We start from the raw sequence: 27,894 nt of genomic DNA, 5'->3' as shown, positions 1-27,894 counted from the left end.
TGTTAGGCTGAGGCGTACTTATAATAGTAATATAGACGAATGATACTATTTACAGTGGCGGCAGAGAGTTGGGGGGGGGGCGCGAAACATTTACGTCTTCCTTGGGGGGGCGTAACAGAAAATAATTGAGAAGCACTGATTTAAAACAATTGGTGCATATGCAAAACAGGTTAATAAATCATAATTAATAAAATGATTAGAAAAAAATTAACGAAGGTTAGGCATATGAGGAATGTTTTATCAGACAGCAGAGCTTAAGGGAGCCAAATTTTCACACGACATTACGAGACTCTCGGCGGCATTCAGAAGGGCTTTCTCCCGCTGTCCTCGGTAATTCCAGCTCCTATAGCGTATCATAAACTTGCTGCTGTTAAAAAGTTCATAGTTTGATTTGGAGATGTCCCGATCGGATATTTGGATCGGATCGGATGCCGATATGGGCAAAAAAATGTGCATCGGTATCGGATCGGCTAACACGGGAAAATTCCGATCCAGACCTCCGATCCAGTTTTTTTTAGTCCGGTCCGGGTCTTCCAGCGCACCAATTTACATAATCCATTCCAGTTTTTGCTTGGTTTCCCTAAAAACCCGGTCCGCATTTTACGGCACACCTTCAACACACTACATTTACATTACTGTTTACATTACCAATTTACCGAGGGACTTTATGGGTAAAAATGTCAGCTGTGTGGGATCATTTCACCTTAAAGGACGACAAAGACGAAGAGGCAGAGTGTAACATATGCCACAATAAAGTCAAGCGTGGTGGTAAAGCTGTAAGAAGTTTTAATACAACCAACCTAATCATGCATTTAGTGAAATACCACCACAAACAATATAAGAAGTATGTTAAAAAAAACCTAAGACAAAAAGAAAGGTCCTACGCAACTAACACTGGCAGAAACTTTTGGTATGCGTGACAAACTGGCACTCGACAGTCCCAAAGCCCAGGGAATAACGAGTCATTGCCGAAGAATTCATTCTGGTTGACGAGCCATTATCTCTCGTGAGTAAAGACGCACCATCCAACACTTAGAAACACGGTACAACATGCCCAGCCGTCATTACATCCTTGAGCGATTCGGCTGTGGAAGATTCGAGAACGATTCACAAACATCCAAATTCCGATTATTGAAATATGTCAAGTAAAGCGGAACTAATACACAGGGACGCAATGAGAAACGGACCGCATTGCGTCCCGAGAGTAAACATCATGCTTGTCATAGACCCAGGTAATGCCAATGCTCAACTCACGACTTTAGCTCAACTCATGCCGCTGGATAAAAAAACACAAGAATACCTGACTGCTGCTGACAGCCGCTACAAACTATGTCAACATCATTTTACTGTAGATAATATATATCATATGTATATAGAACTAGATGCAAAATGACACTCGACAGTGTTAGCAACATGGAAGTATTGAAAACTAGTTGCGTTAGTAAACAGCCGCCATCTTAAAGCAGGAGATTTCCCTAGTAGGCTGTTGTTAACCTTCCAAGCGAACCTAATTAACTTTTTATCTAAAATACTCCTAAATTGGCAAAATCATGACTTGAATCTACAGTTGTGGTCAAAAGTTTACATACACTTGTGAAGAACATAATGTCATGGCTCTCTTGAGTTTCCAGTTATTTCTACAACTCAGATTTTTCTCTGATAGAGTGATTGGAACAGATACTTCTTTGTCACAAAAAACATTGATGAAGTCTGGTTCTTTTATGACTTTATTATGGGTGAACAGAAAAAAGTGATCAAATCTGCTGGGTCAAAAATATACATACAGCAGCGCTAATATTCGGTAACATGTCCCTTGGCCATTTTCACTTCAATTAGGCGCTTTTGGTAGCCATCCACAAGCTTCTGGCAAGCTTCCGGTTGAATCTTTGACCACTCCTCTTGACAGAATTGGTGCAGTTCAGTTAAATTTGATGGCTTTCTGACATGGACTTGTTTCTTCAGCATTGTCCACAAGTTCTCAATGGGGTTTAAGTCAGGACTTTGGGAAGGCCATTCGAAAACCTTAATTCTAGCCTGATTTAACCATTCCATTACCACTTTTGATGTGTGTTTGGGGGCATTGTCCTGTTGGAACACCCAACTGCGCCCAAGACCCAATCTTCGGGCTGATGACGTTAGGTTATCTTGAAGAATTTGAAGGTAATCCTCCTTCTTCATTATCCCATTTACTCGCTGTAAAGCACCAGTTCCATTGGCAGCAAAACAGCCCCACATCATAATACTACCACCACCGTGCTTGACGGTAGGCATGGTGTACTTGGGGTTAAAGGCCTCACCTTTTCTCCTCCAAACATATTGCTGGGCATTGTGGCCAAATAGCTCGATTATCGTTTCGTCTGACCACAGAACTTTCCTCCAGAAGGTCTTATCTTTGTCCATGTGATCAGCAGCAAACTTCAGTCGAGCCTTAAGGTGCCGCTTTTGGAGCAAGGGCTTCCTTCTTGCACGGCAGCCTCTCAGTCCATGGAGATGGAAAACACGCTTGACTTTGGACACTGACACCTGTGTTCCAGCAGCTTCTAATTCTTGGCAGATCTGCTTTTTGGTGATTCTTGGTTGAATCTCCACCCTCCTGACCAATTTTCTCTCAGCAACAGGTGATAGCTTGCGTTTTCTTCCTGATCGTGGCAGTGATAAAACAGTGCCATGCACTTTATACTTACAAACAATTGTTTGCACTGTTGCTTTTGGGACCTGCAGCTGCTTTGAAATGGCTCCAAGTGACTTTCCTGACTTGTTCAAGTCAATTATTTGCTTTTTCAGATCCATGTATGTATATTTTTGACCCAGCAGATTTGATCACTTTTTTCTGTTCACCCATAATAAAGTCATAAAAGAACCAAACTTCATGAATGTTTTTTGTGACAAAGAACTATCTGTTCCAATCACTCTATCGGAGAAAAATCAGAGTTGTAGAAATAACTGGAAACTCAAGAGAGCCATGACATTATGTTCTTCACAAGTGTATGTAAACTTTTGACCACAACTGTATCTTCAAAACAGTTTTAAAACTTTCACATGTCGAAAGTAGACAGAAGGGAAATTATGGAATAACGGGAGCAATTTTAAGAACTTAAAAAAAAAAAAAATGATGAATTTACTCTAATGCTTGAGATGATAAGAACTTAGAAAGCGAAATAACCACAGTGTAGCGAGGGCTGAAAAGTTCAAGGTTGATGCAGAGTGAAGGATATGATGCATACCTGCACCAAAATATACCCAAAGCCCTGAGCTATTGTTTTCAAAGTACCTCTGTAATGGCTTTATCCTGACAGAAGTGTGATGAGGGAGAACCATTGGAAGTAAATTGTCATCTCTCTGATTCTTTGTGTGTAATCGACTTCCTTTTTCTCTTCCTGCACTCCTCTATCCACCACTACTTGTCACATGCTCTCTTCTGCAACTCCACCTCAGCTCACACACATGAGCAGCCAACCAGAACACACTGGCTGTGTACAGCGCAGCGATGCCGTTCGTGTACCCCTTCTGTACGCGTGTGTGTGTGTTTTCCTTTCTTTGCCCTGCAGTGAGTGGTGCAGGTACAACTAAACGAGTTCAATTTGTCAAGAGGAGAAAGGTGGGGCCCTTGAGGGCTAGTGGACAGCTGTCGACAAGGCGACAAGAGACGATTTAAAAGGAAAAGACAGGATATTCCTATGGCTAACACTAAGTCAATGCTGTTTCTTTCGATGCAGCTGATCAGAGCAAATATATAATGATGATGACGATGCAAATTTAATGTATGTGGTTGTTGATAAAGTGCAGTCAAGACCTCAGTGTTGACTTAGTGTTTAACGTGTGTGTCAGTAAACAAAGGCCCCGCTCCAGTAGACGACGAGCCATTAATAAAGATGCACTGCTTCACAATGATCACTACCTGACCCCAATGACCTGGATCAAGAAAACAATGTCTTGGCGCGGCCAAGGGTTCGAGCGTTTACTGAGTGAATGATGAATGTCTCTGCCTTTGGCTCTCCGTTTCTGGCGAGTTGCCGTTGTTATTAATTCTTGGCTGCAGAGAAGAGGGTGATAGACTGATGAGTGGGGCACATTTTGGACAGCCTTGCGTCAAAGGCCACAAGCTGAAGGTAGCGCTACACACATTATTTATGCTGTGAAATCATTCATCTCCTAAAAATATGTATGAGTCAAGACATCAAATAATCATGTTGCCCCATCTGGCCTAATGAAAGAAAACAAGGAAGAACAGAAGATGATATACGATAATGTCTGAAGAAGAGCAATCCTGGGATGTGCCAAGGATTTATCATATTTTTCATACTTATGTATATATTAGGGCTTATACTTACAGTGCCTTGCAAAAGTATTCGGCCCCCTTGAATCTTGCAACCTTTCGCCACATTTCAGGCTTCAAACATAAAGATATGAAATTTAATTTTTTTGTCAAGAATCAACAACAAGTGGGACACAATCGTGAAGTGGAACAACATTTATTGGATAATTTAAACTTTTTTAACAAATAAAAAACTGAAAAGTGGTGCGTGCAATATTATTCGGCCCCTTTACTTTCAGTGCAGCAAACTCACTCCAGAAGTTCAGTGAGGATCTCTGAATGATCCAATGTTGTCCTAAATGACCGATGATGATAAATAGAATCCACCTGTGTGTAATCAAGTCTCCGTATAAATGCACCTGCTGTGTGATAGTCTCAGGGTTCTGTTTAAAGTGCAGAGAGCATTATGAAAACCAAGGAACACACCAGGCAGGTCCGAGATACTGTTGTGGAGAATTTTATAGCCAGATTTGGATACAAAAAGATTTCCCAAGCTTTAAACATCTCAAGGAGCACTGTGCAAGCCATCATATTGAAATGGAAGGAGCATCAGACCACTACAAATCTACCAAGACCCGTCCGTCCTTCCAAAATTTCTTCTCAAACAAGGAGAAAACTGATCAGAGATGCAGCCAAGAGGCCCATGATCACTCTGGATGAACTGCAGAGATCTACAGCTGAGGTGGGAGAGTCTGTCCATAGGACAACAATCAGTCGTACACTGCACAAATCTGGCCCCAATGGAAGAGTGGCAAGAAGAAAGCCATTTCTCAAAGATATCCATAAAAAGTCTCGTTTAAAGTTTGCCACAAGCCACCTGCGAGACACACCAAACATGTGGAAGAAGGTGCTCTGGTCAGATGAAACCAAAATTGAACTTTTTGGCCACAATGCAAAACGATATGTTTGGCGTAAAAGCAAAACAGCTCATCACCCTGAACACACCATCCCCACTGTCAAACATGGTGGTGAAAGCATCATGGTTTGGGCCTGCTTTTCTTCAGCAGGGACAGGGAAGATGGTTAAAATTGACAGGAAGATGGATGCAGCCAAATACAGGAACATTCTGGAAGAAAACCTGTTGGTATCTGCACAAGACCTGAGACTGGGACGGAGATTTATCTTCCAACAGGACAATATTCCAAAACATAAAGCCAAATCTACAATGGAATGGTTCAAAAATAAACGTATCCAGGTGTTAGAATGGCCAAGTTAAAGTCCAGACCTGAATCCAGTCGAGAATCTGTGGAAAGAGCTGAAGACTGCTGTTCACAAACACTCTCCATCCAACCTCACTGAGCTCGAGCTGTTTTGCAAGGAAGAATGGACAAGAATGTCAGTCTCTCGATGTGCAAAACTGATAGAAACATACCCCAAGTGACTTGCAGCTGAAATTGGAGCAAAAGGTGGCGCTACAAAGTATTAACGCAAGGGGGCCGAATAATATTGCAAATATTATTTGTTAAAAAAGTTTAAATTATCCAATAAATTTTGTTCCACTTCACGATTGTGTCCCACTTGTTGTTGATTCTTGACAAAAAATTTAAATGTTATATCTTTATGTTTGAAGCCTGAAATGTGGCGAAAGGTTGCAAGGTTCAAGGGGGCCGAATACTTTTGCAAGGCACTCTATACGTACTTATATATATATATTAGGGCTATCAAACGATTAAAATTTTTAATCGAGTTAATTACAGCTTAAAAATGAATTAATTGTAATTAATCTCAATTAATCGCAATTCAAACCATCTATAAAATATGCCATATTTTTCTGTAAATTATATATACTGTAAAATAAATTGTTGGAATGGAAAGATAAGACACAAGATGGATATATACATTCAACATATGGTACATAAGGACTGTATTGGGCATTTCACTCTACTGTCATTTAAATCTGTCCATGCTGTCCTCACTCCGAAGCGTCTACTTTTTCCAAAGCTAGACAGCTAGTGAACGATACCTTAATAATCAGACTTTTTCCTTTTTCATCTGATTTATTTATAAAATGGCCTCAAACCATTGTCCTCTTTAGACCGTCATAAAACTACAAAAAAAAAGTACACAAGCATTGCATTAGCAACAACGTTAGCTTAGCACGCTATACAGGTTCACTAAACATAAACAAAAAGCGTCTCATACAAAAAATAGAACATTTCGCTCACTAACATAATATGTACATTCTTTACAACTACCATACTTACAGACAAATCTTGTCCAAGGATCATATAAGCACAACATTACAACATAGGCGTCAGCCCGAGACGTCGTGCAGCCATATTGAACTGGCAAGAAAACAATAAACCATGTCGCAAAGCGACCACAAGAGTTCGCTGTTAGACAGCACAAAAAGCCTTGCTGTAAAACTTACCAAAAAGCAGAATACTGTCTGAGCGGGACATGTGCGTTAATTGCGTCAAATATTTTAACGTGATTAATTTAAAAAAATTAATTACCGCCCGTTAACGCGATAATTTTGACAGCCCTAATATATATATATTAGAAATGCAATTTTAAGGTAATCAGTGATACAAAACATACGGAGAGAGTCCATGGTAACAATTAGGAGGATAACTTATTTTTTGTGATTTCATAGTAAACTGAAATATAAATATTACATGTAGGGCTGTCAAATTTATCGCGTTAACGGGCGGTAATTATTTTTTTAAATTAATCACGTTGAAATATTTAATGTATTTAACTCATGCGCGGAATGACCCACTCACGCATTGCTGCAAACAGACTACAATGGCGCCGTTTTATGTATATTGAGAGCTAATTGGCAGAGACAAGCGAGTGGAGTGGACACAGGCATTCATTGGGGCCGCGCTATTTATTGGCAAAAGCTTTGGCATGTCTTCCACAACAAAAATAACTATTGTGGCGAGCCTCGTGGGCAAGAATGACAGATTATCTTTTTCTTAACACCCTGTATTGAACACAACGCAGAGAAGAATACCATTTGCAGCCACCACTGACAGTCATGGTTACCCAACTTCCCATCATGCATTTGGGCGGAAAAGTTAAGTCGCTACAGTATCATTTACTGAAAGCACAACAAAAATAATATTCCTATCGCTCGGGAAAAAAAAAATGTTCACCAAAAAAAGCGCTCGATGCAAAGAGAACTGGTATTCCCAATCAAAATAGAAAATATTTGAAATTTACGTTTTTGAAAATAGGCCCCTGCGCAGCCTGATTGTGTTTCATCAGATTTTAGCAGATGCACATTTTAGATTTGTTAAATAAATGACCTTGACAAAATGAGACATTTTGGCCAAGGTTTGGCTATACTTTGCTATAATTTACAGGACCAAAACAACGTGAATCCAAAAACCCTAATAAGAAAAGTTCCCATTGTGAAGTGCAATAGGGTCTCTCTCTCAGACATCAGCTCATTCTCAACATTGCACTGTGTTTGGTGTAAAAAGAGTGGGCAGCTAGATTTATGACCTCTCACACCCTCTAACGCACACCGTTTCCCTCTCAACATCAGTCTGCTGCTTTATTGGAGCTTCATGTCAGCAGTGTGGGATGGGTCACAGAGGGAGAACAAATTAGTGAACTCATATTCCGGACTTTCTTTTCTGCTGTGCTGTCATTTATCGGCTACAATTGTCTCTTGAGTTACAGGTGGTGAATATATACAGCAGTACATATCGGTACAATGCCAAGGCATTTACACCCTTCCTACAGTTTGTCTGTGCAGTCTGCCATCCTACTGTGGATATGTAATTACAAGGGGGATATGATAAGACTTTTTTTATACTCCTATCCTCTGGGAGCTCACAGCTAATTATAGAGTCAGCCGAGCTTCAAATTGCCATTTAAACAGCCATACGGTGGAAGACAATAACAAACTCCCTTGGCGGTGTCATTGCTGTGCAGTAAGTGTAACCGCAAAGACAACGTCTCACAGTAGTAGAGACAGTCACAGAACAAGCATTTCAGTGTGTCTGCATCTAAAACACTTTACATTTAGTTTGCTGACGTATCTGCCTGTCCGTCCGTCCGTCCGTCCGTCCGTCATGGAGTCAATATGTATTTTAATTTTCCAAAATGTAGGTAGGTATACCGTTTGAATTGGGCATATTCTGTAAAAGAAAGGTCAATATTGAGTTGTAAATTTTGTCTTGTTGCTCAGATTTCAAAGTCCCTAAAATTCATACAATATTCTGAAACCATGCTAAAGTGACCTGAAACCACATACAAAAACATATTAAAAAAAAAAAAAAAAACAAGTCAGAGGTTGCGCTAGACTTTTTCGTTGTCTGTCATTTTGACTGACAGTGTCATAAAAATCCGGTCATAATCTATTTTTACCCGTCACTTACATTTTTAAAATGATAATAATGACATATTCAATAGTATTTAGTTTCCATTCATTTTTAATTAATATTCTGTCCGAACAAGCTTAACAAGAGGCAAACAGACAGCCGAGTACACCAATCAGCGACAGGCAGACGTGCCGTTAGCAAAGGGACGAGGGCAGGACGAGGGACTTGCGCGCGGAAGTAAACATACGAGGAGAACGGAGTTTATTCAACATGGCTAGCGCGAGACAGACTGTTGTCAATGACTCCTGTCGATGTGTTTTAGCTCATTTAAAACTGAATTTACCGCGGATTGGAACATATTCTCGGCTCTCCCGTTCGCCATCCGTGTTGTTGTTGAGACGACTTTCGGCGCGCAAGAGTGACGTTGCTCGTGAAGAACACGTCACGCAAATAAACAAATCTGATTTGTCGATTGATTTTGTACCTACTCGAGAGGCTGTGTCCCAGACTTTTCTCTCAGTGTTTGAAAAATACAGGGAGAACAGTCTGGCCGTTCCAGGCGAACACTCAGTTGCCTTGACATTTTTCCGAGTAAGGCCAACGACGTCACGCATCAAGAGAGACAATAGCTTATTAATATGCTCACTCGCCACCCTGTGGTCTGGGGTGTGAATTGCAACCTGTCAAAATGACAGATGGACTTCAGTTTTTTCCGTCACTGTTTTAAAAAACCGGTCAACAACGGAAAATATTCGGTTAACGCGACCCCTGCTCCAAGTTTATTATAGCTCCATTATCTGTATATGGCGGAAAATACTCAGGTGACTTGAAGTTCCGCTCTGAGACCCCCAATTTGGCCAACTTTCAAAATTGTCCGAAATGCATGTGTGATACATCATTGTAAAGCTCAAAATCTCAATTTTCTGGGGGAGGAAAAATTTTGAACAGGAGGGCATTTCTTAAAAAATATTTTTTTTTTTTTTAAACCGCAAAACCCTATCTGAAGGGAAAGGCAAGGCAAGGAAAATTTATTTATATAGCACAATTCAACACAAGGCAATTCAAAGTGGTTTACATCACATGAAGATCATAAACATCACATTAAAATCAATAGAACGTAAAAACAAAGACAATCGAAATAGGAAATAAAATTATACATGAAAATCACATTTAATCATGAATAGAATAAAAAATAGATAAAAATAAAACAAATACTACTACTACTGCTAATAATTGGAATCAGCAATGGAGATAAGCACAAGAGGAACAGAAAGCAAATAGATTGACATATACAGACAGTTATGGATATGCAGTGTTAAACATAAGCGTTTTTAGCCCTGATTTAAAGGAGCTAACAGTTTGAGCATACTTCAGACCTTCAGGTAACTTTTTTCCAGAGGTGAGGAGCATAATAACTAAATGTTGTCTCACCCTGCTTGGTTGTTGTTATTGGAACATACAGGAGACCGGTTCCAGACAACCTTAGGGGTCTAGATGTTTCATAGGAATCTAACAAATCAAGCATGTATTTTGGTCCAAGGCCATTAAGTGTTTTGTAGACCAGCAGTAGTATTTCATAGTGTATCCTTTGACTCACTGGAAGCCAGTGTAAAGATCTCAAAACCAGTGTAATGTGGTCCAATTTCCTTGTATTTGTGAGGACTCTGGCTGCAGCATTCTGTACTAGCTGCAGCTTCCTGACGGATTTTTTTTATCAAGACCTGTAAATATACCGTTGCAGTAGTCCAGTCTGCTGAAAATGAATGCATGCATAAGTTTTTCCATGTCTTGTTGAGTCAGAAGCCCCTGAATTCTGGCCATATTTTTTAGGTGGTAATAAGCAGATTTAGTGACAGACTTTAGATGGCTATCAAATTGAAAGTGAGAGCACGCTAGAGCAGAATTAAAGACGCCATGACTTTAACGAGATATTACTTATAGATATTACGTACTTACCGTGTTTCAATCCAAAAACTCCATGTAGCATGTATCACTGATTGTCAAGACACAGCTGTGAATGGCCACAGCTGGATTTTTGGGGGATTTTATGGGTGAAACCTGGTAATATATCAAAGGTCACGATGCAGAAATCGCAGACATCAAGGAGTGGTCGAGATGTTCTTTTTCATATATTTACCCTTTTAAATGTCGTTTTTCAATTTTTCTTTGTTTGGATCGATTATTTATCATGTAACATATCGGAGAAAATGCGATAGTGACAAAAAAAATACAATTAAGCGATAGTTATGAGGTAGATATCCGTGACTTTTTTACAGACACCCTTTTTTTCAATGTGACGTAATTTGTTTAAAAAGTTTAAAATATGCGAGTGAATAATTTCTTTTAAGTCGTTTCTTTTTTTTTAAACGAAATATTAGACATCAATTAATTATTCTAAGCTAAAAATGACGAACATTTTGAATAATAAATATAATTAATTACCTACGTTTTATGGATGGGTTGAAACAAAAGTGATTGTGCGAGGTCTGTAAACGGGGGTTTTGAGGGTAAAACAGATTAAATGAAAATAGTTTGGGGGATTAATGCGCCATGGATCTGCTATGGCATATAGACATATTGTTCTTTCAAACAAAACAATTCTTTTGGCTTAAAATACAGCAGTTTATTTTAAAGAGGGTCGCAAGCGCAGAAACTGCTTTTTCAGTCTTGTCTGTGTTTTCCGCCATATTATGAATTCATTCCATATCTGTTTTAGAATCCAAAATGGGAAAATGGATAACGACTTGTTATTTTTTTTTTGTTTTTTTTGTTCTAGAATCCAAAATTGGAAAACTGATAACGACTTATTTCATTTTACGTTTAAGAATCCGAAATCGGAAAACAGACGACGAGTTATTTCATTTCTCGTTTTCAAAGAAAAAATATTAGCGTGTCATTCGTTCATTCCATATCAGTTTTAGAATCCAAAATTAGAAAATGTATAAAGACTTGTAATTTCAATTTTCATTTTAGAATCCAAAATGGGAAAACAGATAAGTTCACGATAGCACGGGAGTACAATAGCTAACGTCTTTGTTAGAGATGGCGGACAGGCACGTGTTTGTTAAAACTGACAGCAAGGTGTGGGGTGGAAAGTCCGAGTAAAACAGATGCTGGGAAATGGGAAATTTTTGTAGGGGAAATGTTTTGAAGAACAAAGAGAATATGATGAGAAAAAGTCCAAGGAAGACTACAGAAAGGACAAGAAGCGATTTTGTGGCCTGTGGTGGAATGTGCTTTGACTGAACAGTTGCTGCCAACACACACAGGAATTAAACTTTAAACACACCAAGGGGGCCCATTGTCCTCTTCTTTCCCAAAAACAAAGATGGCTTGCCGTGGGAGAGTTATTATATGAATTGAAGTCCGTGGTACATATTCAGAAATGCGTACATGTTTGAATCATCATCTGTACTACTACACAGTTCACACACAGTACAAAGACACACATTACTGGCAAAAAGAATAGGTGAATTATTTCAAAAAGACATCCATTAATGTTAACTCCCTTTACAATTACTGCTGCATGTGTCTGTTTGAAGCATTTTGTTTATATTTCTCCTGTCCCTGACTTTGAGTATCGCTGAAAAGACTCCCAATGGGTACAGTGCTGGGCAAAAGTATTGGCACTCCTGCAATTATGTCAGATAATGCTGAATTTCTCCCAGAAAATGATTGCAATTACAAATGCTTTGGTAGCAATATCTTTATTTATTTTGTTTGCAATGAAAAAACACAAAAGAGAATGGGAAAAAAACAATTATCATTTTACTAGGGCTGTCAAAATTATCGCGTTAACGGGCGGTAATTAATTTTTTAAAATTAATCACGTTAAAATATTTGACGCAATTAACGCACTTGCCCAGCTCAGACAGATTTAAATGACAGAAGAGTGAAAGGCCCACTTGTTAATTGTGTTTTGCTGCCCTCTGCTGGCGCTTGGGTGCGACTGATTTTATAGGCCTCAGCACCCAGCAGCATTGTGTAAGTAATTATTGACATCAACAATGGCGGGCTACTAGTTAATTTTTTGATTGAAAATTTTACAAATTTTATTAAAACATTAAGAGGGGTTTTAATATAAAATTCCTATAACTTGTACTAACATTTTTCTTTTAAGAACTACAAGTCTTTCTATCCGTGGTTCGCTTTAACAGAATGTTAATAATGTTAATGCCATCTTGTTGATTTATTCTTATAATAAACAAATACAGTCCTTATGTACCGCATGTTGAATATATATATCCATTTTGTGTCTTATCTTTCCATTCCAACAATAATTTACAGAAAAATATGGCATATTATATAGATGGTTTGAATTGCGATTAATTGTGATTAATTACGATTAATTAATTTTTAAGCTGTAATTAACTCGATTAAAATTTTTAATCGTTTGACAGCCCTACATTTTACACAAAACTCCAAAAATGGGCCGGACAAAAGTATTGGCACCCTCAGCCTAATACTTGGTAGCACAACCTTTAGACAAAATAACTGCGAACAACCGGTTCCCGCATCCATCCATGAGATTCTTACAATGCTCTGCTGGAATTTTAGACCATTCTTCTTTGGCCAACTGCTCCAGGTCTGTGAGATTTGAAGGGTGCCTTCTCCAAACTGCCATTTTCAGATCTCTCCACAGGCTTTCTATTGGATTCAGGTCTGGACTCATTGCTGGCCACTTTGGAAGTCTCCAGTGCTTTCTCTCAAACCATTTTCTAATGCTTTTTAAAGTGTGTTTTGAGTCATTGTCCTGCTAGAAGACCCATGACCTTTGAGGGAGACCCAACTTTCTCGTGCTGGTCCCTATATTATACTGCAAAATTTGTTGGTAGTCTTCAGACTTCATAATACCATGCACACAGTCAAGCAGTCCAGTGCGAGAGGCAACAAAGCAACCCCAAAACATTAGGGAACCTACGCCATGTTTGACTGTGGGGACCGTGTTTTTTTTTTGTTTTTTTTGAAGGCCTCGTTTTTTTCCCTGTAAACTCTATGTTGATGTCTTTTCCCAAAAAACTCCTTTGTCTCATCTGACCAGATAAATTTCTTCCAAAGCTTTCTCCGGTAAGTTCTTAGGTAACTCCAGCCTGGCTTTTTTATAGTTGTACCCTCGGACTGCTGAACAGCTTGAACTTGTTTGGATGTTAGTCAAGGTTCTTTAACCACCATCCGCACAATATTTCATTGAAATCTCTCATCAATTTTTCTTTTCCGTCCACATCTAGGGAGGTTAGCCACAGTGCCATAGGCTTTACACTTATTGATGACACTGCACACGGTAGACACAGGAACATTCAGTCTTTGGAGATAGACTTGTAGCCTTGGTATTACCTATGCTTCATCACAATTTTGCTTCTCAAGTCCTCGGACAGTTTTTTGGTCTTCTTTCTTTTCTCCATGCACAATGTGGTACACACAAGGACACAGGACAGAGGTTGAGTCAACTTTAATCCATTTTAACTGGCTGCATGTGTGGTTTATCTATTGCTACCACTGATCTCCAAAAATACCAAACCGAAAATCTGGCACATGAAATGACTTGTTGCCTTTGCTATTGATATTACGATGATGATTGTAATTATGAAGTTTAATAATTTTTTTCTACAACTAATGCTGCTGCTACTAGCCTGTTGCTAATCAGTACGTGCTGGATGGCACCACATAAATCCAAGTTTAACAAGTTTTTGTCCGTTTGTTTACAGCTGGAAAATGCTGTTAGGCAAGGGAAGACAACTTGACCTGTACGTTAATGGACATATATCGTGACTACGTGTGTTCTACTTTGATGATGGACGGCTCGACTCCGGGGGGCGGCTTAGAAGCAGGGGCTGGTGGTGCTAGCTCGCCTCGAAGCGGACCGTCAGAGCTCGATCCCGCAATCAAACTAGGGATGTTCCGATCCAGGTTTTTGCACTTCCGATCCGATACCGATATTGTTTTACACTTCCGATCCGATACCGATACTGGCCAATACCGATACCGGCCTATCTGAGCATGGATTAAAGTTTAAAGTTATTTAGCCTCCTTACTTAGTTGTCAGACTCATGTTGAAAAAGGTTTCAGTACTCTTGATAACAACCAGCCAGCTGAATTAGGTGAGTTTGAATAACACACAACGGTTGGTAACAAGAAACTGACCTGTTTATTCAGTAACACAAAACTTTGTAAATGACAAACAGAAATGGCATAGTCAGTCAGTAAAACGTGCAAATATTATTGTAAACTGTCTTAAAAAAGCAAAACACACAAACAACCTCAGTGGAAAATCCCACAAAACCCCCAAGCTATTAGATGTTTTTAATGGTTTCAGAAGAACAAAATACACGTTCTGGAGTGGCCAAGTCAAAGCCCAGGCTCGAACCCCATGAAGATGCTGTGGCATGACCTAAAGACAGACATTCATGCCAAACATCCCAGGAACCTGACTGAACTACAGCAGTTTTGTATAGAAGAATGGGCCAAGAGAGGTCATGATCGATGTGCCAGACTGATCTGCAGCTACAGGAAGCGTCTTGTTCAAGTTATTGCTGGCAAGGGGTGGGTGGAGGGAGGGGGGTGTCACAAAATATTAAATGTGATGGTTCACTTACTTATTTTTCCCCCTTCTGTCATTGTTTGCCTACTATCCTCATTAAAATATGAAAACCTATAATTGTTTGGGTGGTTTTAGTTAAAGCAGACACATTTTTTTTCATCTGTGTGATTTTGACAAAGATCAGCTCTATGATGGTGATTTTATGCGGAAATGTAAGAAATTCCAAAAGGTTCAGATACTTTTACATACCACTGTAAAACGACATTCATTATATTAACAAATCTTGAAAATCTTGTAAACCTTGGAATCAAAAGCACATTCAATTTTTGAAACCATGATCACTCCAGCGCGGGGGCTAGTGACTACTGCCTAAGTCCTAATGATTCCTTTTTTATCTTCTAATCATTAATGTATTTTTTTTTAAGCCTTTGAAAATGTCATCTTGTGAGCGATATACTGTACAATCACTGGCCACTTTATTAGGTACATCTGTCCAACTGCTCGTTAACACTTAATTTCTAATCAGCCAATCACATGGCGGCAACTCGGTGCATTTAGGCATGTAGACATGGTTTAAGACAATCTCCTGCAGTTCAAACCGAGCATCAGTATGGGGAAGAAAGGTAATTTGAGTGACTTTGAACGTGGCATGGTTGTTGGTGCCAGAAAGGCTGGTCTGAGTATTTCAGAAACTGCTGATCTACTAGGATTTTCACGCACAACCATCTCTAGGGTTTAAAGAGAATGGTCCGAAAAAGAAAAGATATCCAGTGAGCGGATGTTCTGTGGGCGGAAATGCCTTGTTGATGCCAGAGGTCAGAGGAGAATGGCCAGACTGGTTCGAGCTGATAGAAAGGCAACAGTAACTCAAATAACCACCCGTTACAACCAAAGTAGGCAGAAGAGCATCTCTGAACGCACAGTACGTCGAACTTTGAGGCAGATGGGCTACAGCAGCAGAAGACCACACCAGGTGCCACTCCTTTCAGCTAAGAACAGGAAACTGAGGCTACAATTTGCACAAGCTCATCAAAATTGGACAATAAAAGATTGGAAAAACATTGCCTGGTCTGATGAGTCTCAATTTCTGCTGCGACATTCGGATGGTAGGGTCAGAATTTGGCGTCAACAACATGAAACCATGGATCCATCCTGCCTGGTATCAATGGTTCAGGCTGGTGGTGGTGGTGTAATGGTGTGGGGAATATTTTCTTGGCACTCTTTGGGCCCCTAGGTACCAATTGAGCATCGTTGGAACGCCACAGCCTACCTGAGTATTGTTGCTGACCATGTCCATCCCTTTATGACTACAATCAACCCAACTTCTGATGGATACTTTCAGCAGGATAATGCACCATGTCATAAAGCTGGAACCATCTCAGACTGGTTTCTTGAACATGAGAATGAGTTCACTGTACTCAAATGGCCTCCACAGTCACCAGATCTTAATCCAATAGAGCATCTTTGCGATGTGGTGGAACGGGAGATTCGCATCATGGATGCGCAGCCGACAAATCTGCACCAACTGTGTGATGCCATCATGTCAATATGGACCAAACTCTCTGAAGAATGCTTTCAGCACCTTGTTGAATCTATGCCATGAAGAATTGAGGCAGTTCTGAAGGCAAAAGGGGGTCCAACCCGTTACTAGCATGGTGTACCTAATAAAGTGGCCGGTGAATGTATATACATACAGCACTACTCCCTAATGACTGTATACAAATAGAGATGTTTCTCTGAGGTGTAGCCTACATTTTCGCAGAAGCTTTCTAGCCAACTTCCACACAATTACATGACATTTTGCAGAACCGTGTGGATGTCATTAGACACACAGTGGCCTCACACCGCAGGATCTGCCTGGGGGAAGAATATAGAGCTGCTGTTTTTGCGCACAGCCTGCCCTACTTGTATCTCAGTGTGGCACTGTGAGGGTGGATTGAAGAAGACCCTTAAGAAAAAAAAAGACGTAATTGGATTCAGTCCTAAACTTCTGACAGTTCCGCTTGATTTAGATGCAAATCTACCATTGTCAAGATTTGAGTGAGTACATGCAGTATATTGCTTTGTCACTTGATTAAGTTGGGATGTTATGCAATTGTGGTCTGATTTAGTAATCCCCAAGGCACCCCTACTCAGTCGTAAATGAATAAAACTTGTGAATTGCTCATTAACTAAAATCTAACTCAAGGGTCAACAATGTGGAACCCACGGGCACCAAGGTGCCCCAAAGGACCACGTGTGTCACCTGACGGCCTGTTCTAAAAATAGCTAGCTAATGATGGGACATTAAAAAAGGAAGTTGGTAGACTGGCAACACTTTCAGTGGAGGAGTAGTGTCACACTTGCACTGGTTTGACTTCCCGGCAGTAGAGTCCCCCCCCAGCATAGTACCCCAGAGAAAAAATAAAATGACGTTTAGGCAACCGAACAAGGCTGATATTTAACAAATAAGAACTCTGAGTAGTGAGTACAAATGAAAAAATGTTTATGAGGGGGAAAAAAACGCAGAACAGATAAATGGAATGGGCAATGTTGTCAAAAATGACTTGAAAAAGTAATTTAATTATTGATTACGCCTCAAAAAGTAATCTAGTTACTTTTACTCATTACTTTATTATCAAAGTAACTAAGTTACTTTAAAAGTAATTAATCATTTTTTAACCATTTTTTCTTCGTTTGCTGCCTCAACATAAGACACAAAATTGTCATCACATGTAATTGATTTTCCAAAAATTTAATTTGAAGGGGAAGATCAGAATGTTTCATATATGGCTTAATCTTTGAGTTACCGGGGTTTAATTAGTCGATGGAATTGATTTCAACCACTGGTGACTCGCGGTAGCTTAGCCACTCCGGAGCCATGAAACTAACAAAAAACTGACAAACTGCATGGAATTTGATGAAGTTAACTCCACCGACATTAAACCCCCGCTAACTTCAGGTTAGGGTTCAGGGGTTGGTGTTAATAGCATATCAGTGCTGTTGGAATTCGAAGCCGAACGAAGTGGTGCTCCGCTGCTTAACGCTTCCAACCAGGAGGGCGGATATTCCGCGCGTTCACGTCTTGTGTTACCCCTTTGTACTGACTCCATGTTCCAAAAGTTTGAAGAAGGCTCACCAAAAACAAAAACAAGGCAAAAAACAGACGACGGCGGGACAATTCTGGATCCAAAACAAGGCTACATAGAAAATGTTTCCGAGCAGCAAATTCATGTTATCTCAGTGTCCAGTGTTTTTTAGGTCCGTGGTGGAGTAGGCCGGGCCGAAGGTGTGTCTGGGCGTTGCTTTTGGGACCTTCCCTCTGTGGCCGGTTTTGGGCGGTTTAGGTTCGTGCGCGGATGGGACGTGGTTGGCACAGCGACTGACGCTGGTCTTGACGTCCCAAGCGCCCGCTATCAACTTTGTTATCCGGGCTGGCTCTACTTGTTTTCGGACAAAACGCGCTGCTCTTTGTCCTTGTTGTGGCCAGGAGAATTGACTGCGATAGTTGGTGCGTCAATCTTGCTCGTGACACACACGTTGGGCTTCTGTGATAAGATGGCATTGTGTATCTATTCTGCTTCTTTTCCTTAAACCATGGTGTGCTATTTATTTTATATTAGGTGTGTGTTAAAATTAGGGTTGTTCCGATCAAGTTTTTTTTTGCTCCCGATCCGATCCCGATCGTTTTAGTTTGAGTATCTGCCGATCCCGATATTTCCCGATCCGATTGCTTTTTTTTTTTTTTTTTTTTTTTTTTTTTTTTGCTCCCGATTCAATTCCAATCATTCCCGATAATTTTTCCTGATCATATACATATTGGCAATGCATTAAGAAAAAAATGAATAAAACTCAGACAAATATATACTGAACATTCAACAAACACTATATAAGTACTGTATTTGTTTATTATGACAATAAATCCTCAAGATGGCATTTACATTATTAACATTCTTTCTGTGAGAGGGATCCACGGAAAGAAAGACTTGTAATTCTTAAAGGATAAATGTGACTTTGTATATTGTGACTAAATATTGCCATCTAGTGTATTTGTTGAGCTTTCAGTAAATGATACTGTAGCCATTTAACTGTTCTGCCCAAATGCATGATGGGAAGTGCAACCACGACTGTGCGTAGTGGCACCAATTGATATATCTTCTCTGCATTGGAAAATAACATAGGGTGTTAAGAAAAAGATCAGCTACTACCTTTCTTCCCCACATTGCTTCCCACGATATTTCTAATTGTTCAGAGAGGGATTGTAAGGTTTTATCCAATTAAAAGAAGGCTCCAAAGGCTTCCAAAATTCTCTCTACTCATTTTACACTGCCTTTTAGCTCTATATATAGGTAAAACGGCACCATTATAGATTGAACGCAACAATGCGTGAGTGGGTCGTGCAGCGCTTGCGTTAAATATTTAAACGTTATTACCGCCGTTAACGCGATAAATTTAATAGCCCTACTTTAAGCCAAAACTAAAGACTCTTAATGAGTATAAGACATTTTGTCTGTAACGTTAAATACAGTTAGAAAACGATTTAATAAAAAAATAGGCATGTCCGATATTTTTTTGCCGATTCCGATACTTTGAAAATGACGTGATCGGACCCGATCGATCATCTTTAGTTAAAATAGTACAGTCTTAAAGTAAATATGAGAAATGATACTTTTCCCTGATTAATTAAATTACGTAACAGTTAGACGGTGCCTACGAGAAATGGTACCATTTTTTCATTTCCCCCTCATGAGCCCTGATAAGGTGATTCACTTTACTGTGTCCCAGGGCATGGAGTGAAGTCTGCCTAATCTATAGTTAGATGAATGCATTAGACTAATGCAAACAATTAAATGAATGTGTTCGAGAACGGTACCTATTCCTTTTTTTTTTTTTTTTTTTTTTTTTAAACCTGTCCTGTTCAGCTGTTTGACACAGAGAATGGAAGTCTAAGTGCCCGGATTCTGAACAGTTTTAATGTTTCACATTGAGAGTCTGACATACTCCCATTGTGATCATTCAAAATACCTTTTTATTATGACAAAGCAGCGAACAGGAAGGGATTATGGGGGGACAGAAGAAAAGAAATACAAGAGAAGAAAGAAAAGAAACATACACAACAACAAGAAATACATTGAACATCTAAACTAGTTACTAATATGCTGGTGCTATCGTCAGCGAGATGTATTTCTGGTTTACACCATGTGGGGGCCTATTGGCCAGTGAAAGAGGAGAATGGGGGTGGGGGTGTCTATAAGACTATAAGCTAAGTGATTGAAAGGGGTAGAGTGTACACAAATCAGTTCTGTGATCTAGAACCCAGTAATCGTGTGAATCTCTTATAAGTGTGTAAGCCCGTTGGCGACCAACCCTACGTCGCCGCATCGCCAATCCCGGCACCGGAACCCCCAACCCGAGCATGCCCTACCACATCCAGCAGCACGCAAGCCCCACCGGGCGCGCGACAGCCACGCAGATGGGCGGAGAAACCGCGCGGGCGCCTACCCAGGGCCACGGCCCCCACCCAGCCAGCCCGGGGAGGGAGGGCGGGTCGGGGGGACGGGGGGGGGCCACGCGCAGCCCATCCCTCCTCCCGCCGCCCAGCAAAGGCATGCTCTTAGTAAAACAATAACGTCTATGTAATTGTAATTACTGTCAAGTTTTATGTTTGAGAGTTATATGTTGTGTCAACCAACATCGTTATAAGGCCCTAAGCAGAATTTGATTTGGATCGCTGCTCCTTTCATATTTAATAAGTTGTGCTTTAACACAAACCTTACACTTTTCGGGTGGTTCTCTAGTGGCATGGTGCTCCAAGCAGCCTCCTATTTATTTTTCATGTTCGTGTTAAGTTTTACTCAGGTTGAAAGTATACATATGTGTTCATTGTAATGCTACACGGCAGAGCTTGGATTCTGATAACCACACACAGTTGCGTTAAACATAAATGAATCAATGATTGAATGGCAAAAATGACAACTATTACACTGCTGGCCGAAAGTATTGGCACCCCTTCAATTCTGTAAGATAATGCTGAATTTCTCCCAGAAAATTATAGCAAATACAAATGCATTGGTAGCAATATTTTCATTTATTTTGCTTGCAATGAAAAAAAAACCAAAAACAAAAAACCAAAATCATTATCATTTTACACAAAAATAAAAAAATTGGGCAGACAAATGTATTGGCACCCTAAGCCTAATACACTGTAGCACAACCTTTAGACAAAATAACTGCGAACAACCGCTTCCGGTATCCATCAATGAGTGTCTTACAATGCTCTGCTGGAATTTTAGACCATTCTTCTTTGGCCAACTGCTCCTGGTCTCTGAGATTTGAAGGGTGCTTTCTCCAGACAACCATTTTCAGATCTCTCCACAGGTGTTCTATGGGATTCAGTTCTGGACTCATTGCTGGCCACTTTAGAAGTGTCCAGTGCTTTCTCTCAAACCATTTTCTAGTGATTTTTGAAGTGTGTTTTGGGTCATTGGAAGACCCATGACCTCTGAGGGAGACCCAGCTTTCTCGTGCTGGGCCCTACATTATGCTGCAAAATTTGTTGGTAGTTTTCAGACTTCATAATGCCATGCACACAGTTAAGCAGTCCAGTGCCAGAGGAAGCAAAGCAACCCCAAAACATCAGGGGACCTCCGCCACAGTTTACTGTGGGGACCGTGTTCTATTCTATGAAGGCCTCGTTTTTTTCCCCCTGTAAACTCAATGTTGATGCCTTTTCCCAAAAAGCCCTACTTTTGTCTCATCTGACCAAAGAACATTCTTCTAAAACGTTTTTAGCTTTTTCAGGTAGGTTTTGGCAAACTCCAGTCTGGTTTTTTTATGTCTCTGGGTCAGAAGTAGGGTCTTCCTGAGTATCTTGCCATAGAGTCCCTTTTCATTCAGACACCAACGTCTAGTACAGGCTGACTCTGTTGTACCCCTCGGACTGCAGGATAGCCTGAACTGGTTTGGATGTTGGTCGAGGTTCTTTATCCACCATCTGCAATTTCAATTCAATTCAATTTATTTGTATAGCCCTGGATCACAAAAATGTTGTCTCAAAGGGCTTTGCAGAGGCAATATGATACACAATCAGAAACAGCAAACGAAGCAACAAAGATGAATAAATAAATTAAAGTCCTGGGTATCCCCAATCCTTAGACCCTCCATATCGGCAAGGAAAAACTCCAAAAACTCCAGAGTCTTCGGGAGAAAATGAGAAAACTTGGGGAGTACCACAGTCAGGAGATATCCACTCCCAGGATGGATAGACAGGAAGCCCCAGGACCGCTAATGGGAATTAGCAAGCGAAGTTACAGTCCGTAAAAAATGCGGTGGAGTAAAGGAACAAGAAGAGGTCCATCTAGCCAGATGAGTCGGGGGTAGCAACGAGGACGTCCATCCAGCTTGGGGTCCGGACAGTCAGGAGGCTGCAGCTGTCTTCGCACAGTCTTTCCTTGAAACCTCTCGTCAATTTTTCTTTTCCGTCCACATCTGGGGAGGTTAGCCACAGTGCCATGGGCTTTACACTTATTCTTGACACTGCGCACGGTAGACACAGGAACATTCAGGTCTTTGGAGATGGACTTGTAGCCTTGAGATTTCCCATGCTTCCTCACAATTTTGCTTCTCAAGTCCTCAGACAGTTAATCGGTCTTCTTTCTTTTCTCCATGCTCATTGTGGTACACACAAGGACACAGGAAAGAGGTTGAGTCAACTTTAATCCATTATAACCGGCTGCAAGTGTGATTTAGTTATTGCCACCACCTGTTATGTGCCACAGGTAAGTAACAGGTGCTGTTGATTACACAAATTAGAGAAGCATCACATGATTTTTCAAAGGGTGCCAATACTTTTGTCCGGCACATTTTTTTGGAGTTTTTTGTAAAATGATGATTTAATTTTTCATTGCAAGCAAAATAAATGAAGATATTTCTACCAAAGCATATGTAATTGTAATCATTATCTGACAGAATTGCAGGGGTAGCAATACTTTTGGCCTGCAATGTAAATGTCCGTATCAATGCATTATGATGGTATGTTGTCATTGACCAGCTGTTTGTCTGTCACTGTGACTTGTAATGCTTGTGCGCGGGTTTGTGTGTGAGTGAGGGGGGGTGTATTTGTTTGTGTGTGTGTCACCGGAGGCTATCTTCCTGTTGTGAGAGTGGCGGTGCGGCAAAGGAACAATGATTAATTTCACTACAAGTCACCTGTGTGTGCGCGTGCAGGGGTGTGCGCGCGCGCAGTAGACATGTAGTCAGCAGGTGTGCTGTGATACTTTGGCTGCCCTCCATTCGGGTTTACACACACACATGCACTGAAACGCATACACACCTAAGTGTTCATTCACAGATTTTGGTCTCTTTCTTTCTCTCTGGATTGCATTTTTTTCTTATCCTATATTTATATAGCCCCTGTCCTTTTTCAGGTCCCAGCTAAGTACACCCTAAACTGTCCGCCATTCAGTGGGAGAACACATCAAGACAAACAACCATCAAAACATTTATTCATTTTCAATAAGTATAATAATGTGGTACCTCGACATACGAACACCTCCACATACGATACTTTCGACAGTTGGTGTAAAATTTCACTCGTCATTTGTCTCGACATATGATAACATGCTCAAAATATGACTATTTACAACAGCGTCGCAATTTCATTGTTTTCCCCCAAGACGGCAGCACAGCGGTCCCAAGAAGGTTAGTCCAGGTAGTGAAAAAAGGAACAAGGTGACGCTTACCATTGAAATTAAGATGGAATTTATGTCTACGATCTTGACAGTCCTCCTTTGACCCCTGTACACCAGTCTTTATAGGTTAAAGCAACAATAGGTACCTTTTCAACCTTTTAAAAATATTTTCTAAGGCTGTCAAACGATTAAAATTTTTAATCGAGTTAATCACAGCTTAAAAATTAATCGTAATTAATTGCAATTCAAACAATCTAAAATATGCCATATTTTTGAAACACAAGACGGATATTTACATTCAACATACTGTACATAATAAGTACTTTATTTGTTTATTATAACAATAAATCTACAAGATGGCATTAACATTCTGTTAAAGGGATCCACGGATGGAAAGACTTGAAGTTCTTAATAGATAAATGTTAATTCAAGTTATACTACTTTTATATTAAAACCCCTCTTAATGTATTTGTTTTAATAAAATTTGGTAAAATTGATTGATGATGATTAGTGTTCTAGCCAACGGTGTTTTGCCCCTCGACTGACGCCGTAGTTTCCGGGTTCATTGTACCTTACGTTTATTTGAGTGTTTGCTTCACAACGTACGAGACCTCAAGTTTGTATATTGTGACTAAATATTGCCATCCAGTGTATTTTTTTAGCTAAACAAGAGCTAAATGAAATGTTTGAATAGAGTTTGACCAAAGTCTGAGTAAGTTTTATGTGTATTTTGCATAGCTATTTTGATTGGGAATGCCAGTTCTCTTTGCATTGTTGCGTGGGAATAGCGCCTCATTAATACAGATTGAAGCGCTTTTCTTTTTGTGAACATTATTTTTTTTGAGAGATATTATTTTTGTTGTGCTTTCACTAAATGATACTTACAGTATGTTTGTTGTAAAGGAGTTGCCGAAGCTTATGCCAATAAATGGCGCGGTCCAATGAACGTCTGTGTCCACTCGCCTTTCTCAATGTGAAAAAAAAGGCGACATTGAAAACTGTTTGAGGCAATGCACGAGCGTTTCATTCTGCGCATGCGTTAAATGCGTCAAATATTTTAACGCGATAAATTTAAAAAATAAATTACCGCCCATTAACGCGATAATTTTGACAGCACTAATATTTTCATAACATTTGTGATAATATGTCGACTGACAACTAGTTGGATGACACCTCTTTTATATCTTGAGGGGGTCTGTATTGCTTTCACTGACACTAATTAACTTTGAGGAGGGTGGCAGGAACCTTGCCACACAAAAAAACTACAAATGTGCTGACTGCTTTACGGCATACGTCACTTGCCCCTTTCCCCATTCATTATCAAGACGGAAGTCAATGCTTTCGCGCAAATTCTGTAAAGATGGCAGAGCATTAAAAGAGACAAAAAGTTTTGTCTGAGGAGGAAAAAAGGAAGGCTACCAGGATATACAGAATAAACATTGGCCCGGCTTTGAAATGAAATATATATACAGTATATATTTAACTTTTTTTTATTATTGTCATCATCATCGGTATCATTGACAATTACAAAATGTGATATGATTTGCTCGAAGGAAGAAAGAACCGAAGAAAGACAAGGGCAGACGGGAGAAGCATATGCTTATCATTTTCCCGTCCTCCATACAGCTAAAGACGCACAATCAAACATGGTAGAGTTGCATACATCACATTACATGAGCTTTTCCTTTTTCACATGAATTATCTTCACAAAAGTTATTAATTGCATGGCACTTAAGCTAAGTTGTCGATTAGTGTAAGTAGGCCGCATTGTTGAGAAAATTCTGTCCAGTGAACTCAGCATCCAGTCAAGCAGCTCCATTGCGTGATTGTTGAGATCACACAGCAGTCTTGTGCACAAGCAGATTAGTGGTCTGAGTTTCAGGGCGTACAAAGTTATGGCTTTGTCATTGTCCCTGACATTCCAGCATCGATTTGTTGTGGGAACATTTTGTTGTGGCTGTGTGTGTGGCAAAAGTGTTATGTGTTATCACAGCTGGTGTGCAAGTAGCGACTCAAAATGCTTTTCTTATAAGTCTCTTTGAAGTAACCAAATGATTTTATACTCGTAAGTGTTGGGTCACTGATATTCCATAGGCGAGCGCCACTGTTTGTAACCGAAAATTATTTTAAGGTTGTTCTGACTTTTTGATAAGAGAACAATCAGGTTCCACTCAGGTCGTAATTGGATTCCCTCAGTTGGAAGCGAATTTGTAGGTTAGGCGGGAGACAGTTTGGGTGGGCCTTGTACATCATTTGAACAGTTTTGAAGTTTATCAGGTCATAAAGTTTTAATAGTTTGGATTTGATGTAGAGCTCATTTGTGTGTGCTCTTAATGGTGCGTTGTGGATAATCCGAATTGCTTTCTTTTGCAAGATCAAGAGAGGATAGAGGTGAACCTTATGTGTATGTCCCCAAATTTCCAAACAATAACTAAGATGCGGCAAGACTCGCTGGTTTGAAACCCCCTCAATCGAACTCGCTAAAGCTGACGAGTTCAGGTGGGTTGGGGAGGTTTGTCACACTATGCCACACAATTGCTAACCGTCATATGCTATTGTTTAGCCACAACTGGATTCATTACCTTATTACTTTTCATCCTCCACACAGCCGCTGGAAACAGAAATGTTGTTTAATCCATTGATTGATTGATTATTTTACGACACTGCGGGTGTGTGCTGGTTCTCATGGGAAACGCAGTCATCCATAACCCCTGTCTCGTGTTAGAAATCAGCCCACATTTTTGCTAGGGAATTTAATTGATCTGTAAATTAACTTGGCCTGAAAATACTAAACCTTTGCAGTATATGTTTTCGGGTCAAGACTGACCCGTTTTCAAGTTTGGGTATGTCAAAAGTGCCATTGATTTTTGCATACGAAAATTTGAAAACAGGTCAATTCTGACCCCACGAGGGTTTAGGCAAAACACTACCGCTTTTGTCCACCAGCGCCACTATAATCGACCAAAACTGAAACCTACCAAGTGGTGCTTTAAGGTGACAATTATTGCAACATCGGCAAGGAAGTCGCCATCTTCCTCAGCTTTTTAATAAATTATATCAGAAGTTGTGCAACACAACACAGCTACTGTCCGCTGTAACTGGCGCCAACAACTAAAGAACACGATAAGTGAAAGTACCGTATTGGCCCGAATATAAGATGTCCCTGATTATAAGACGACCCCCTCTTTTTCAAGACTCAAGTTTTAAAAAAGGACATTTCGAACACCAAATTAATTTTTACACAGAAAATAATTACAGTACATCTGAAAAAAAATGATTATAACAATATATTTGAGAGAAAAAGCATGTTATTTTGCCTCATTCAAATCTTAATATCTGAACATTTAGATATGTAAACTAAAGTGCAATCGCATTCGTAAATGAATGGCTTCTGGTTTTTGAACTGTAAATAAAACAATAAAATGGCATAACTGCAATAGCCATCAAAGTGAGGTACTGTATCTGTAGTCTTGAAACAAATCTGAAATAAGGAAAAACATTGCAATAAAATAATGCAAACTGGTTAAACTTGAGAGTAGCTGAGATCTATCATGACAGAACATTACTCCTCAAGTTCAGCATTCACTTCAATCATATCTGGCTCCATCTAGCTTTGTGAATGGGTATAATGTCTTGACCGTGAATCAGAGATGTCCGATCACGTCATTTTCAAAGTATCGGAATCGGCAAAAAAATATCGGACATGCCTTTTTTATATATATTTTAATTAAATCATTTTCTAATTGTATTTAACGTTACATAATATACATAATATATGTTATGTATATATACATAATATGTTACACTCATCCAGAGTCTTTAGTTTTGGCCTAAGGTAGGGTTATCAAATTCATCCCGATAATGGTGGTAATTTTTTTTTTTTTTTTTTAATGTATCACGTGAAAATATTTAACGCAATAATGCATGCGCTGCACGACCCACTCACGTATTGTCGCGCTCAATCTGTAATGGCGCCGTTTTACCTATATAGAGAGCTAAAAGGCAGCGTAAAATGAGTAGAGTAAATTTTGGAAGCCTTTGGAGCCTTTTTTTAATTGGCTAAAACCTTACAATCCCTCTCCCTATGAGTAGAAA

The 27,894-nt window shown here is 39.8% G+C and overlaps 1 protein-coding gene across 2 annotated transcripts in view; it reads left to right on the top strand.

The window, feature by feature from the left end:
* The window catches only part of LOC130907841 (plexin-A1-like), a 599,840-nt gene that overhangs the window by 268,844 nt on the left and 303,102 nt on the right, over positions 1–27,894 (top strand). The gene's annotated exons all lie outside the window — the stretch shown is intronic.

Source organism: Corythoichthys intestinalis, chromosome 2 (assembly GCF_030265065.1).
Source record: "Corythoichthys intestinalis isolate RoL2023-P3 chromosome 2, ASM3026506v1, whole genome shotgun sequence".
Lineage (NCBI taxonomy): Eukaryota > Metazoa > Chordata > Actinopteri > Syngnathiformes > Syngnathidae > Corythoichthys > Corythoichthys intestinalis.
Note: the sequence above shows the minus strand (reverse complement) of the source record. Positions and strands in the feature narration are given on the sequence as shown.